This window comes from Aotus nancymaae, unplaced genomic scaffold (genome assembly GCF_030222135.1).
Source record: "Aotus nancymaae isolate 86718 unplaced genomic scaffold, 86718_ANA_hifiasm-v0.15.2.pri h1tg000003l, whole genome shotgun sequence".
In the NCBI taxonomy this organism is placed as follows: Eukaryota; Metazoa; Chordata; class Mammalia; order Primates; family Aotidae; genus Aotus; species Aotus nancymaae.
The window spans coordinates 44553639-44569870 of record NW_026988414.1 but is presented as its reverse complement, the minus strand read 5'-3'; the positions used below and the strand labels follow the sequence as shown (position 1 = coordinate 44569870).

General features: G+C 42.3%; 1 protein-coding gene across 3 annotated transcripts in view; it reads right to left on the bottom strand.

Annotated features, from left to right (window-relative positions):
• The window catches only part of MOB3B (MOB kinase activator 3B), a 203659-nt gene that overhangs the window by 127207 nt on the left and 60220 nt on the right, over window positions 1-16232 (bottom strand). Inside the window, exon 1 of one of the 3 annotated variants that reach the window (XM_064380751.1) lies at window positions 12158-12791. The exons of the other annotated variants lie outside the window; for them this stretch is intronic. The gene's annotated coding sequence lies outside the window, so the exon portion shown is untranslated. Of the gene's footprint in view, window positions 1-12157; window positions 12792-16232 lie in introns of those variants that run through there. 3 annotated transcript variants of the gene reach the window in all.

Here is a 16232-nt window from a genome sequence, read left to right as displayed (position 1 = left end):
ACTTGCAAATGTTTAAATAAATATCAAAACACTGTTGAAAATTTGAGAATTTTGCTTCCAGAGATACTCGTGTAACAAATTTGAAGATGGTTTGAGACAGGAAGATCGCTTGAACCTGGGAGGTCAAAGCTGTAGTCTACGCTGGAGTGCCGTGGCGAGATCACAGCTCACTGCAGCCTCGGCCTCCCAGGTTCAAGCCATCTTCCTGTCTCAGCTTCCTGAGTAGTTAGGACCGTAGGCACAAGCCACAATGCCTGGCTTTTATCTTGTATTTTGTAGAGACAGGGTCTCACTTTCTTGCCTAGGCTGGTCTTGAACTCCCAGCCTCAAGCAATCCTCCCTCTTTGGCCTGATATCAGTCTCTTGAACTGGAAGGACACTGATCCAAAACTTCAAATAGCTTTAAAGTCACTCTTCCCCGGCCCCCAACTTAACAGGCTTAACTGAGAGAGAAGGCATCTTTGGAGAATTCTTTCTCATCCAAGCCCCTTATGCTCTCATCCAAGCATACTGACCACCATTTATGAAATCCTACCATGCACTAGATCCTTTAACATTTCTAACCCTTACCACACCTTAAATGGTGGAAGTTTTTATGACCATTTTATATATTTTAAAAATTGAGGTTCAACTACCTAAAATAATTCACCAGAAATCACAAAATTGGTAGATGATAAGGCTAAATGTTAAACCCTTATCCCTTCGGCATTGAAACATAAGATGACTTTTTTCTCACTAAAGCAGTTTTAAAGTTTCATGAATATTTTTATGTTTTCAAAGCTCTGGCACATGTATATTTCAAAGCTCCGCACAACAAGACTAGAAAGGAAACTAGAACAGGTGGTATTATCTCCATTTCACAGACAAGGAAACAGAAACTCAGATCTCCTAGTACTTGATCCAAATTTGTAAATCATTCTGACATGGTTAGACATGAGGATGTCTCTTTGGGTGAAACTTGTGAATCTAAAATAAAGTTCTATTAAGAAGAAATAGGTTGATCAGGTAGGCCCCTCATGTTTGAAGACAATGGCAATCCAGGATGGATAGTAACAGATGTATCATGCCACTGAATGAATGAACAAAGAGGCACCCACTTGTGTCTTTCCTGAGTGTCAGAGCCATATTGGTGCAGGTACCTGAGAGTTTTGAAATTAAAAAGGGAACTGTAAATGTACCTGGACTTACTTTCCCAGCCCAGAGCCCCTTGGGAACACTGCCCATAATTTATGCTGTGGGCTAATCAAATGATTAGAGCAGTGCTTATCCAATGTGAACTCGGGGATCTTGTTAAAATGTAAGTTCTGATTCAACTGGTCTAACAATCTCCCGGGTGATGCTGAATCTACTGGTTCATGGCTGACACTCAAAGTGTCAAGGCCTGATCTAACTAAGGGAACTTGTTAGAAATGCAGACTCTCAGGCTTCACCCCAAACCTGGTAGATCTAAGTGTGCGTTTTAACAAAGTCTCAAAAGAATATGATCTGAGAAGTGCTGGGTGGGAGAGCTGCCTGGCTGGCTGAGTAAAGAAATGAATAAACAAACTTCCATTTATTGTTTTGTCCACAGATTGTTTCATAAACAGTCTTTAGTTGAGTGTGGACGTGTTTGAGAAAAAAATAAGGAGAAATACTGTTTTGAATACAATTGCCTTGACAGATGGTGACAATGACCAAGTCTTTTGATCTGTACTGACTTGTATAGCCCAGCACCCATCACCTAGGAGGTCCCCAGTGAATACCTTTTCATAAATGCTGGGTGGAGGGCAGCTGTTGCTATTGCAGCCTCATACAGAAAGGCTTCTTTGGCTGAATAAACTGTAACACTAGCAACAAGACAGTGGTTATTCTCTGTCCTTGTTCAGTCTCCAGAAAGAAATGAACAAATCATAAATTTTGCCTTCTAGGTAGAAACTAAAAGCAAATTCTATGTTATAAATTGCACCCATGACAATGCTGGTTCTTAACAAACATTTGAAGCCAATGGCTCATTTGATTGATACACATTTACTAAAAGATTTTCATGTGTCAGACACAGGGCTAGGTACTAAGGACACAGAGTTCATAAAAATGTGGTCCCTGTCTATGAAGAATTCACAATTTGGGATGTAGTTCTGAGGTTAGTTATTGACTTTGGCTTTTAATGCTACAAAGTTCCAACATGCATACTAATGTGATTCCTTCAGAGTATTACTCAGTTCAGGGATGAAAAAGGACAATAAAGGGTGAGGTCTTTGGAAAGAGAAAAACGGAAATTCAAATAAATAGCACAAAACTGACAGAAGTTCCATGTGCTCTCCATATTTTCTGCCTAATAGATCAATTATAGCAATAAAACATGTGCACTATAAAAATATGCAGAGAGAATTCGGCTGGGCAGCAAGGGAATGTTGACAAGGTAACTAAGCAACGCTGGCGAGGAAAGTCCTTATTTTTCTTCTCCTATTGATGTCTTTTGCCTCATTAGTTGAGAAATCAAAGAGTTCTTGCCAGGGATAAGGAAGAAATAAGACAGCCCTCTCCTTCACTCCTGAGAGATCCATCTTCTCTAGCCTGGCCCACCTCTAGGAGATCTTGGTGGTACTAAAGGGCAAAGGGGTTAGGAAAGGAGAGGGACCGAAGCAGATACCAGTAGCAGGAAAAGCAGTTCAATATCTTATCTGTGGGGTGGAGGACTCCTCCTGGCAGGATCAGCTGGCAGGACGATTCATTTCCTATAGGAAGGCCATAAGAGAAATGTCCCAAAAATACACTACAGGAAGGAGGTATAGTGTCATCTTCATTGCTAGGCACAGAGCTAACTTAACTGAATGTTTGCTGAATGAATGAATAAATGACAGTGAATGATGAACATTTTACATCACAGTGAAACCACAAAAGAGGAACCAAAGTGGACCTCCTGTCTTCAGTTATTTGGGGACTCTATATCAACTTGTGAGCTCACTGCCAACTCACTGAGGCTGCTGGGATACCCTGAAGTTACATGTCTGCCTCCTGAAAGGACAAGACATCAGCTCAACTTTTTTTCCAAATGAGCTGCTCCACTCCTCTGTGTTATCTGAAATTCCACCTCTTCAGAATCAAAGAATGACTAGTCTGATTTCTCATTTTCCCACTATATTGTTCTCTTTATGGTTGGAATAGTCCTTGGAATTGTCCTGCCACTTCCAAAATATTGAATTAAAGTAGATTGGGTTTTTATTTTAGAGGGGTGTATGTATGTGTGTATACATAAAATGAACATCATCTGACCTTTCCAGGCTCCAATAAAGGATGTGCCTAAGATGCAATTCCATCAACTCTTAGGTACTGTTTACTCCTGCCTACTTACTAGGTGCCATCTTTGCCCACAAGACAACCCCAGAATGGAAGAGATTGCTGCCTAAGAAGCAGCTTTGCTATTTTTTTTCCCCAACGAATTCAACTCCTCCACTTTGAGCTGCTGTATCACTGCATTTTGTTACATTAGTTGGGAGAAACACTGCTGCCTCATTTTAATCTTCAAAGTTATGCATGGTTTCAGAGCTTCAGAATGCTCATGTTATTTCTGAACACAGATGAAGTCAGTACAAATAGGTGTAGCCCTACAGAAGTCTGTCATGGGACTATTACTCCTCCTTATCTTCAATGATCTCTTCAATGATCGTCTGAATTGCATTCTTGCTGTTTCATAGACTTATTTTTTTAGTCATCAGTGCAGACATTCTAGCATTAAAAGTAACTATTCCAAAAATGAACGCATTACATGCAAGCTTATATGCTGCAGCAGCAGCAACAGCTACAATAGATCAATGCACACGTGTTTTCAGCAACGACCTATAATGATTCACCATTTCAGATTCTGAAACAGTCATTCAGAAGAGGACATTTATTGGTAAGAAAGAATGGAAAAGAGTAAAAGAAAAGAGTGGGATTTGTTTGGTATGGTTGGAAACAATACCTACTCAGTCCATGGAGGAAAAGATAGAGTTCTAAAAAATGTTGTCTGAAATAAAGAGAACAACATTCCTTCTGGACACTAGCACCAACTAGCTTGGATTCCCAGCAACGACAAAGATGGAGACTCTTTGGTCTAACCTTGGGCAGGGCTGATCCAATCTTACCACAGTTTTAAAAACAAATAGTAAAGTAAAATTATTATAGGATAAAAGCTCAGTTGACCCATTTAATCTTATAAAGATTATAAATCCTAATGATTACATTGATTTTTTTTTAACAGAAAAAGAAACTTCTCCAAGTCAGTGAGCACTTGCTATATTATTTCCAGATATTTAGACTAGCTAGAAAATATTCATTTTCTATGGCTTAAAGGAAGACATATGATTTGAAAAAAACAGTATCTAAGTCAGGTGAGGGTAGAAGAATGGGGGATGTGGCGGGAACTACAGATAAAGCTTAAATTATAGCTGAAATAAAAAACGAAGGCAGGTCAAACATGTATTTTTACTCTTTAAAGCATGGGTGTATATCAGCTGATATGATGTCACTCTGTACCTTCAATGGATACTGGGATAAAGGTCATTGTCAATTACCCTTTCTTTTTCTTCAAAACAGGGTATATCAATCCTTCCTTGGAAAAGTCTTACTTTAAAGGAAAAAGGTTCGAATTTAAGGAAGTTGGATCTTGTAACTGTCAACAGACTTGTTTCCTCATAGCCAGTCTAAGTGAATTTCAGTCTCAAAGTCTGAAAGATGTTTAGCCCTAACACCATGAGAACTTACGTATGACATCTGGAGCCATTGCAAAAGATCTCTGCAGGAAGGTGGAGAATACAAAACGGGCTAGAAGACTGGAAATTAGAAAACACAGTTTCAATGTTTGAAAGATTACAAGTTTAAGCTTGATAGGGGATAGGTAAAATTAATGCCAACGGCAGGCAAGATTTAGAGGCACAAAAGACCAGTGGCTAACAGCAGACAGCTTTTGCAGGGTTACTGCAAGAATTCAAACAGCATCTGTAAAACATTTAGCATTAGTAGGTACTGAATATAGTCGTTGTTGCTATCATCATGTTAATCATTTGAATCATATGATGATGCAAGTTTTACTAGAGAGTCAAGATTCTTGAGAGACCAGTCACCTAGAATCTATCTTAGGATACCTAAAATTCTAATTATATAATAGTAACAATGGCATTTATTAAGGACTTCCTGTTTACTTTAGTTTTCAAGATCCTATGAATAGCTATTATTATTATCCCTATTTTACACTTAAGGAAAGTGAGACACAATGAGATTGAAGCTATATCCCAGGTCACAGTACCAGTAAGCAGCCAAGCTGACTCCAAAGCTCTTACCACTTACTTAAAATTGCCTCTTTAGACAGTTGGGTAGTTAAAGAAAAAAAAAAAAAGATCAGAGGAAGTTCTGGGGTGCATCTAAGGGGGCCAGGGAAGGAAATGGGAGAAACAGAGACCTAGCCCTATGTACATTATCATGTGCCACTCCAGAAGAGATCTATTTCTAGAAACTTTGTGGTCTAGATTCAAAATTCCTGGATTCAAATCCTGACAATGACTTTAGCTGGCTATGTCTTTGAACAGATACTTTTTATGAACCTTAGTTTTGTCTTCTTTAAATATGATGGTGGCTAGGCACAGTGACTTATGTCTGTAATCCTAACACTTTGAGAAGCTGAGCCAGGCTGATTGCTTGAGCCTAGGAGTTCGAGACCAGCCTGAGCAACATGGCAATACCTCATCTCTACAAAATAAACAAAAATTAGCCCAGTGGTATACACCTGTAGTCCCGGCTACTCAGGAGGCTGAGGTGGGAGGATCACCTGAGTCTGGGGAAGTCAAGACTGCAATGAGCCATGATTGCACCACTGTGTTCCAGCCTGGGCAACAGAGTGAGACCCTGTCTCAAAAATAAATAAATAAATAAAAAGAAAGAAAAAAACAATAAAGATAATGGTGCTTACCTTTATTGTAAGGTTATTGTGAAAATTAAAAGAGAAAGAACTTCACAAATGGAAAACAATTATATGGTTATTGACATAGTGACTGATAACAAAAGAAACTATAACTTTCGACTTAACATCAAGAAATGATGTGAGAAATAGAAAATGATTCAGTTAAATGCATATGTGTGTGTGTGAATAAAAAATAGGCAGGAGGTGGTAGGGGTGAGGGACACAGGGGCAATGGAAGCCCTGCACAGGAGGAAAGAAAGAAATGAAATGCTTCCTTCTTGCTTAATTTGGGTAGACTTGTAATTTTCAGGCAAAAAGAAATAATAATTAACCTCTGTGATTTGATAATGAGTTAACAATATTCCCCAACATTTATAACACACTTAACCCTAATATTTCGAGGGAGTTCCAGTATTTTTTGCGCATAATAAGTCTAATGCAATATGGCTTATTTCATGAATTTGGGCAAATTATATCCACCATGCCCTCCTACTAATCCCTCCAACACTTTTCAGAATAGCATATAAATGCTCTACATTTAACACATTACATTAGCTGGTTATAACCCAGTTGCAACGTCTGTATTCTGGTATCAGAAATGACTTTCTAAACTGTTTAAAAAGTTATTTCTTATATTAGTTCATTTCCATGCTGTTCATAAAGACATACCCGAAACTGGGAACAAAAAGAGGTTTAATTGGACTTACAGTTCCACATGGCTGGGGAGGCCTCAGAATCATGGTGGGAGGTGAAAGGCCCTTCTTAATGTGGTGGCGGCAAGAGACAAATGAGGAAGAAGCAAAAAAAGAAACCCCTGATAAACCCATCCCATCTCGTGAGACTTATCAGGAGACTAGCATGGGAAAGTCCGGCCCCTGTGACTCAATTACCTCCTGCTGGGTCCCTCCCACAACACATAGGAATTCTAGGAGATATAATTCAAGTTGAGATTTGGGTGAGGACACAGTCAAACCATATAATTCCACCCAGCCCCTCCAAATCTCATGTCCTCACATTTCAAAACCAATCATGCCTTCCCAACAGTCCCCCAAAGTCTTAACTCGTTTCAGCATTAACCCAAAAGTCCATAGTCCAAAGTCTCATCTGAGACAACTCGAGTCCCTTCCACCTATAAGCCTGCAAAGTCAACAGCAAGCTAGTTATTTCCTAGACACAATGTGGGTACAGGTATTGGGTAAATACAGCTGTTCCAAATGGGAGAAATTGGCCAAAACAAAGAGGCTTACAGGGCCAGTGCAAGTCTGAAATCCAGGCAGTCAAATTTTAAAGCTCCAAAATGATCTCCTTTGACTCCACATCTGACATCCAGGTCACAGTGACACAAGAGGTGGGTTCCCATTATCTTTGGCAGCTCTGCCTCTCTGGCTTTGCAGGGTACAGCTTCCCTCCTCGCTGCTTTCATGGGCTGGCACTGAGTGTCTGTGGCTTATCCAAGAGCACAGTGCAAGCTCTCAGCGGATCTACCATTCTGGGGTCTGGAAGATGGTAGTCCTCTTCTCATAGCTCCACTAGGCAGTGCTTCAGTAGGGACTCTATGTGGGGGCTCCAACCCCACATTTCCCTTCTGCATTGCCCTAGCAGGGGTTCTCCATGAAAGCCCCACCCCTGCAGCAAACTTTTGCCTGGGCATCCAGGTGTTTCCATACATCTTCTGAAATCTAAGCTGAGGTTTCCAAACCTCAATTCTTGACTTCCGTGTACCCACAGGCTCAACATCACATGGAAGCTGCCAAGACTTGGTGCTTCCACCCTCTGAAGCCATAGCTTGAGCTGTACGTTGGCCCCTTTCAGCCACGGCTGGAATGGCTAGGACACAGGGCACCAAGTCGCTAGGCTGCACGTAGCATAGGGATCCTGGGACTGGCCCATGAAACCACTTTTTCCTACTGGGCCTCTGGCCCCGTGATGGGATGAGCTGCCATGAAGGTCTCTGACAGTGTGTGGAGACATTTTCCCCATAGTCTTGGGGATTAACATGAGGCTCCTTGCTCCTTATGCATCTGGCTTGAATTTCTCCTCAAAAAATGGGTTTTTCTTTTCTACTGCATTGTCAGGCTGCAAATTTTCTGAATTTTTATGCTCTGTTTCCCTTTTAAAACAGAATGCTTTTAACAACATCCAAGTCTTCTGCCAGGTACCCTAAATCATCTCTCTCAAGTTCAAAGTTCCACAAATCTCTAGGGCAGGGGCAAAATGCCACCAGTCCCCTTGCTAAAATATAACAAAAGTCATCTGTGCTCCAGTTCCCAACAAGTTCCTCATCTCCATCTGAGACCACCTCAGCCTGGACCTTATTGTTCATATCACTATCAGCATTTTTATCAAAGCCATTCAACAAGTCTTTAGGAGCTTCCAAACTTTCCCACATTTTCTTGTCTTCTTCTGAGCCCTCCAAACTGTTCCAACCTCTGCCTGTTACCCAGCTCCAAAGTTGTTTCCACATTTTCAGGTACCTTTTCAGCAGTGCCCCACTCTACCGGTACCAATTTACTGCATTTGTCCATTTTCATGCTGCTGATAAAAATATACCCATAACTGGGAACAAAAAGAGGTTTAGTTGGACTTACAGTTCTACATGGCTGGGGAGGCCTCAGAATCATGGTGGGAGGCAGAAGGCACTTCTTAGATGACAGCAGCAAGAGAAAATGAGGAAGAAGCAAAAGTGGAAACCCCTGATAAACCCATCAGATCTCTGAGACTTATTCACTATCACAAGAATAGCATGGGAAAGACCGGCCCCCCCATGATTCAGTTATCTTCCCCTGGATCCCACCATGACATGTGGGAAGTTTGGGAGATACAATCAAGTTGAAATTTGGGTGGGGACACAGTCAAACCATATCATTCCTGTTATCAGAATCAGAAAGCCTGCTGGAAGGATTAAGGCTGCATTTCTAGAAACTCTCAAGATAGAACAGACAATCATCTACCTGGGTGCTTTGCCATTTGTCTAAATGAAAACAGGTACACAAAGCAGGAAACCCTGCAATAAAATTATAAAATTGAGACAAATAATTAATGATTCTATCCGCTCTATTCTCCCAAACATGCCAATAAAAAGTAAAAAAAAAAAAAAAGTTAGAAATAAAATTGAGTAAAACATGTAATTGCAAACCATGGGGTCCTCCTCAAAGACTGAGAAGAGGTCTACCTTTAGAGTCAGAAAGATCCAGGTTTGAGTCCAGACTTTGCCCCTTGACCAGTTACCCTTCTGGGCTAAACGTTTTCTCTTTGTGCTTTAATTTCTTTGTTGGGGTGCTATTACCAATATTACAGTGTGTTTGGGGATAAGTGAGATAATGTAAGTAAAGATAGGTAAATGTCAAGTGTTAAACTTATTAATCTGGATTTCTCCTATGACCAGATTTCAGGTGGTATCATGATCAGTAGGGATCCCAACCATAATGTGGTCTTTCTTTGACTTCTTCCCCACAAGACCTAAGCACTTGACCCTCAAAAAGTGTAAAATCTTGAGGTACCTCAGGGGGAAGCACCATTTCCCCATCCTGGTTTGGATGAGGAAGAATTTTCCTTATGCCCTCTCTTGGCCTCTCTCTGTCCTTTTACTAACATCGCCCCAGGGGAAGTGGAGGGATGAATTCACTTAATTGGCAAAGTGCACACGATCAGCTGGCTCAGCCTGACCCTTTTTCCTCCTGGGAAGCGCCTGCTTTCGAGTGTGCTACCTGCTGCTTCCCCAACTTTCTACCCTTATGCATGGAGGAGGCCTGCTCTCTCCGGTGCTACATGGGAAAGAGTGGGTAAATCCGGAGTTTAGAGTTAGCAGGCCCACTGGTTAACAATCTGGCTTCCATAAGAAACAAAGCTGATTTTTGTTTTTGTTGTTGCACTGTTTTAATCAACTTTGAAGCTACATAGGGAAGAGTGGTGTGATTTTTTTTTTTTATTAGGGCTCTATTGGAGAACCAATATTATTAAGTTGTGCAGACTGGCTTGCTTATGCAAAGTTAGCTGTTTTTGTTAGCAGAGAATCATTGTGACGTTAGTCCAACAAGAACTCTATTTAAGACATACCTTACTCATCTGCAGAAGGTCTTTGTCTACACACCAGAAATGCATAGCCTTCTCAAGAGTTTTCTCAGACAAGAAAGAAAACCTAGTCATAGGGTACATTTGTACCAGCTACTGTGCAACTGCAAACACAGAGAGAGAATGCTTAGAAGACAGTCCCTCATCATCTGTGAGGTGCTTCTGAATGGCCCACAATTGACTGTGAGCTTTAGGCCTGACAGTCCCATCCCCCTGTATGTGGCTACTGTCTGGGAACATGATTATCAGAAGCTTTCTCCAGGGAATCTAAAAACCTTCTGTCCACTCAGATAAAGCCTCTCCCTTACCCAGCCTCAATTTCCTCAAACCTCTCTGGTTTAACTTCAACCCCTAGTGAAGTAGACGGAACAAGGTATCAAAAGAAGGAGCGAGAAGGATGGGATGGCTGGTCACCACAGTCCTGTGCACCTTGCGTGCACATCTCTGGTGCAAATGCCCCAGGACCACATACTGTGCTGTATTTCTGTGCTCACATGTCTGGCCACTCCGTCAGTCTATGAGGGCTGGGAGCACACCCTAGACTTCATTACATCCCTAGTACCTAACACTGGACCCAGCAGAAACAGGAACTCAGTTAACTTTTTGTGGTTAAACTGTGTATCTAAATGATTGTTTATCACCACACAGATAAACAGTTCTTTCTCCAGTTGAGAAAACTAGGCTCCCATAATCATAATGAGACAATGGACAAAAGGAATCTTTTCAGAAAACAGAACTACTTCAGGCAAAGATCAACAGTGGCTACTGGACATGATGTTTCCCAAGCCAATCTAAACAGCTCCCATGTTTTCATTTTCTAGCATTCAGTGAAAAGTCAGCTCCTTTGGAAGTATGCCCACTCACTTAAAACAATGTTTAAAAAGTCACGGTAGACCTTTGTAGAGATCTTTGCAACACCATGCAAAGACCTCTACCTGTGTGCTTTGTTTAAAAAATAAGTTTTAAAAATATACCTCAAAGGAAAAAATAATGGGAAAGAGAGCAGGTTAATCAACTTGGGAATTTTTCTTTTTTTGTAGAGATGGGGGTCTTGCCATGTTGCCCAGGCTGGTCTTGAACTCCTGGGCTCAAGCAATCCTGCAGCCTCAGCCTCCCAAGATGCTGGGATTGCAGGCATGAGTCACAGTGCCTGGCTGGGAATTTTTTTTCTAATATGAGAAAAAAATGTATCATCTCACCTCCTTTAGTGCAAACTCAACTTCTGTGACTTTGGTGTCCATGCCCAAGCTTCTGTCTCTGTTGCTTCCACTCTTGCTGCCTTCGTACCCTTCAGCGACAGCATCCTGTCCCCTAACCTGTCTCCCTCAATCATCCCACATGACACCACATTAATCTTCCTTGAACTTTGATCCTGCTACCCATTCCACGTGTATGTGCTAGGGAGGCCGGATAGCAAGGTCATGGCTGACAGGAGTGCACAGCAGGAAGAACTTTTGAAAATCACTTAATTCAACAGAGCCTCTTAATTTATTAAAAACAAAAACAAACACACCTAGTGCCCAGGAAACTGCAGTGAATACTTACAGGTTCACAGTTAGGACAGACAAGGGGCTGAAAGCAATCTCAACCTCAGTGCCAGTGTTGTTCTTCCCACTAAGCGATGGATCTCTTATATACTTCAGTAAGCCTGACACTTAATGGGCCCTTCAAAACTGCCCTCCTCCCTTTTCGTGCCAGGCATGGTGGCTGACACCTAGAATTCAGCACTTTGGGAGCAAGGCAGGAGGACTGCGTGAAGCCAGAAGTTAGAGAACAGCCTGGGCAACAAAGCAACACCTGCTCCCCTCCCCGAGTCCTCCCTCAAAAAAAAAAAAAAAATTAGCTTGGCATGGTGGCACACTACTATGGTCCCAGCTATTTGGGAGACTGAGGCAGGAGGAGGATTGCGTGAGCCTAGGAGTTGGAGGCTGCAATGACTATAATCGTGTCACTGCAATCCAGCATGCGCGGAGTGAGACCCTGTCTCCTAAAAGGAGAAAAACCTACCCCCGACTTCACTGTCTTTTTAGATACATAGAGAGATGTAGATATAGATATTATTCATACTCCTGGTGGTTTTTAAGCCTTTTAAAGCAACATAGCTCCTTTGTTCCTCCAAATGAAGGTTTATGCAGGACCTCAATTTTATAAAAATAAATGAAAATTATTTACCTTTTCCGCAGCTGAAGCAGGGAGCATCTGCTTCTCTCAACAGCCACTGAAACACCTCTGAGAACTTTCAGGTTTTGCTTGATTATTTGCACAACTCACCAGACCCTTAATGCTGACTGCACTTGTCAGTGGCTAAATCCCCACCTCTGCACTTTCTTTTGCCTTCCGCCTGCCATAATCCTCCAGCCTCCAGGCGCTTCTCCGTAGCCCTGTTAGGAAGTGACCCTTGTCTCTCCTTTGCTCCAAAGCTCTGAATCTGTAGCCCTTCCTTTGTACCTAAACAGTCCGATTTGTTGTTTATTCTCACAGCTCACCCCCAACTTCTAGCCCATCTATAATCAGGGCCCACCCACCATCTGTCAGCCCTGTGGGCCCATCAAAGCAGGCTTCAAACACAAGCGGCCACCTCTGGTGGAGGTTCAGCTCACCCTCCCCTTCTCTCCTGACCCTTCCCTAATCTGGCTTTGTTTCTGCCATCCCTACAGAGCTCATTTGGAACCCTTGCATCTCAGCAAATATTTATGGGTTTGACTTGCTGTTCTTGGGTTCTGCGCTCTTCCCCCAGCACCACCTCCCCCTGGCCTTTTATTTTTTGTTTGTTTTTGTTTTTCCTCTTTCACTTTTCCCCTCTTGAGCTCTGGGGGTTCTGGTAGAAGGTGGTGGCTGCTGAAGGAGAAAATACAACCTCTTCTCACCCTGAACCATCTGTCCACTGACTAACTAGTAAGTTCCCCTGGGTCTCCTGGGGACGCTAGGAAATGGCAGAAAGACCAAGATCACTTGCACCTGGGGTGCAAGTTTAAAATGCAGACTCTAGGGTCCCACCCTCACCAGTGAGTGTGTGGACTCTGGTGCACCCCAGTGTTTAAGAATCCCAGAGCTAGGGAGTCTGATACGCCTGGCATATCCAGCAGTCTGTGGGCCAACAGTCATTTCCTGAGGCAAATAGGCAGGACAGAAAAGTGGTCATCTGAAGAGCTCCATTTCCAGCAGTAAGAATGGCAGAAAAAGTCCTTAGGGAAAAGGAGAACTAACCTGAATCATTATTGGGAATATACAGCATGGCCCTTCCTCTACTGGTCTACACCACCTGTGGAGAGGCTGTTTCAATGAACCACCCCTGTGCTTTGTGGCTCTTGGTCACTGTGTTGTATAGACTGGTGGTTCAGTAAATGGATCTGAGATCAGACTGTCCGGCTTTGACTCCCAAATCTACCATTTCCAGAGTGTGGGCTCTGGAGCTTACTATATCACATTGCTCAATGTTAGCTTCCTCTTCTTCCATTTCTGTAAAATGGAGATAAAATATCCATCTCATAGGGCTGTCATGAGAGTTAAGTGACATTCTCCAAAGAAAGCATTTGATACAGCAGCAAGCACAAGGTACGTTTGTAATATGGCTTAGCTTTAATTCTTATCACTAACATCATGCTTTCTTGAACTTATTCATATACATGTCTCTCTCTTTCTGGATAGGGACTCCTGAAAAGCAGATCCCATAGGCTTCTACATTCCTTCTCTCCTAAAACACTGTTAGTGGGTTATACCTCACAGGATTGTGGTGACCCACTCAGACAGTAGGTAAAGACAGGTGAGCAGTGGGTCTAGCGCACTGCAGGCACACAGTACTTGGCAATGGCTCTTGAAAACGGTGACTAACCTGGACCTCCTCCTGGGTAACAGACACAGCAGAAGCCTGCCCTCCTGAGGAGGGCACCTGACACAGGGCACCTTCCTCCAGCCACCAAGCAGACAGGCCCTTCACGAGGGTAGGAGCATGGTTTAGGAGGCTTCTCGAGGGACCACTGGGAGAAGCCAGACAAAAAGCTTGTGTTGATTGGACATTAATGCCTATTATTTTATGAAAGGAATTCAAGCTCTCTCACAGCTGTGCCAGAAAGACTCATCCCAAGTCCAAGGGTGCTTTTTAAATACCAAATATCTTAATCCTGATGTTTTTATGTAACCACAATGTGTAGACTTGCCAAAAATGTTAAAAATAGAAGAAACCAAAAATCAAAGAGAAAAATCTTCTCATGGTTTCTAATCCAACTTGTATGGAAATAGTTATCTTGCAAAAGAGTGACGGGTGTAAATGTTTGCATTCTCTAGGGGAGTTGTTTTGGTTTTTCTTGTTTTATTCTTTGGGTACTTTATTTGTTTTTCCCACACTATTTTTTTTTTTTAATGACAAGTAAGGGTGACACCACTTTTCTTAAAAACAATAAAAGCTACAGGGAAAAAAAAGACTTTAAAAGTCTCCAAAGGCCTTGGGAACCTTTGCCCAGAGAAGTATACTCCTCCAGCAAAGTCATGGAAAACAGCGTCTGCCGCAGGCTCGGGCTGAACCAAACCCCTGAGGCAAGGGCTTGCTTTATTTTTGGTTCAAGATCAGAGTCCAGGAAGCCACATTCACTGACTTCTTTTTCATTTAAGATTCTACATTCATCAATATGTCTTATTAGGTAAGCCTCCAATGGATTTCCTCTATTTGTTTAAGAAAGAAGAGGAAAAACAGAAACTCACAGTCACCATTCCTAGGAAAATAGCACCAGCAGAGCAAGAGACCAAAACAGGTGTCTGGTAAAAGCTCCCACTCTATTCTCTTTAAACTGCACTTTATTCTGAAAAAAATAAAATAAATAAAAACCCAGCTCCCTGAGTTTAAACAGTGTTTGATTTTATATAAGTACCAGATGACTCAAATTCCTTTTGGAAAAAGTGGTGGAGGATTCTATAAAAACTCTGATAACCATAAATATTTCTTCTACCAACTTTAGTTAATAAAAAAAATTCAAAGGCTTAACATAGGTGAAAACTGAAAAATACAGAGTTCCACAAAGACAAGTTAAGACTGTCATTTTAAAAAAGCATCTAAAAGCCACTTTAGCATATCTCAAATGCACATCTTTACATAAGTGATCAAGATACAAACCATTTGAAAAGATTTATATTTTAAATCACAAATAGTTATTCCGACTCAGAGATTTTAAGTGATTACACAATGAACTGGTCCTCATTTGCTCTCCCTTAATTTTCCCTAAACTTGCATGTCTTCTAGAAAAAGACAAAACCAACAGACCAGGGTAGTATGGCCAAGGAGCCCTGATTTATTTCAGCTTTGAAAGGCCACTACACTTGGATTCTCATTTCTGCAGGGAATGCAATCCACAGAGTTGAGCTCGCTGCCCTGAATAAAGTACACGTTTTTCTCATCTAGCAGAGTAATCTTGTGAAATGTGAGCACAACCTGCCCAGTGTCTGAGGGAGGCAAAGGGGGAGGGTGGGGTCGTGCTAGGACACAGAGGAGTCACTCCCTGTTTGGAGAGCCACACTCCTGGAACACCAGGCTCACAGGAGGGCACAGGCATGAAGGAAGCAGGGTCCTGGCCTTCAAGGTGTCCCGGAAAGAGAAGCCATCCAAGCTGGACAGGCAAAGAGGGAGCTGCTGGCCTGAGAGCTAGTTCCTAAACTGACCCACATAAGGAGGGCCATGGGCTTCTGGGGCAACACAGGGACCTGACAACAGAAAGTAATAGGCAGTGTGGGGAGGAAACTAGCACCTTCTCCAACCAAGGAGCTAGCCCCAAACAGGGATGTTGGTGATGGACCCCATCAAGACATTCCCTCAGCTTCATCAGCGGTCATGCACTCTCCTCCATTCCACACCCACCCCACCTTGCTCACAAGCGGAAGGGGAAAGAAGGCACCTTGGCATTCATTTGGGAAGCTGCCAAGACAGTCTAATCTTTCAACTGGGCATCTAACCTGATAGCAGCCACCGTGCAATAGACTGCATGTGTTCAAATTCTAACCTCCAATGTGATGGCATTAAAAGGTGAGACCTTTGGAAGACAATTTGGTTATGAGGGCTCTACCCTAATCAATGAGATTTGCCATTATAAAAGGGACCCCAGAAAGCTCTCTACCCTCAAGAGGGCCCACACCAGAATCCAACCATGCTGGTACCCTGATCTTGGATTTCCAGCTTCCAGAAATATGAGAAATAGATTTTCTGTTGTCTATAAGCCACCCAGTCTAACGTATTTTGTTATAACAGCCTGAACTAGGACAC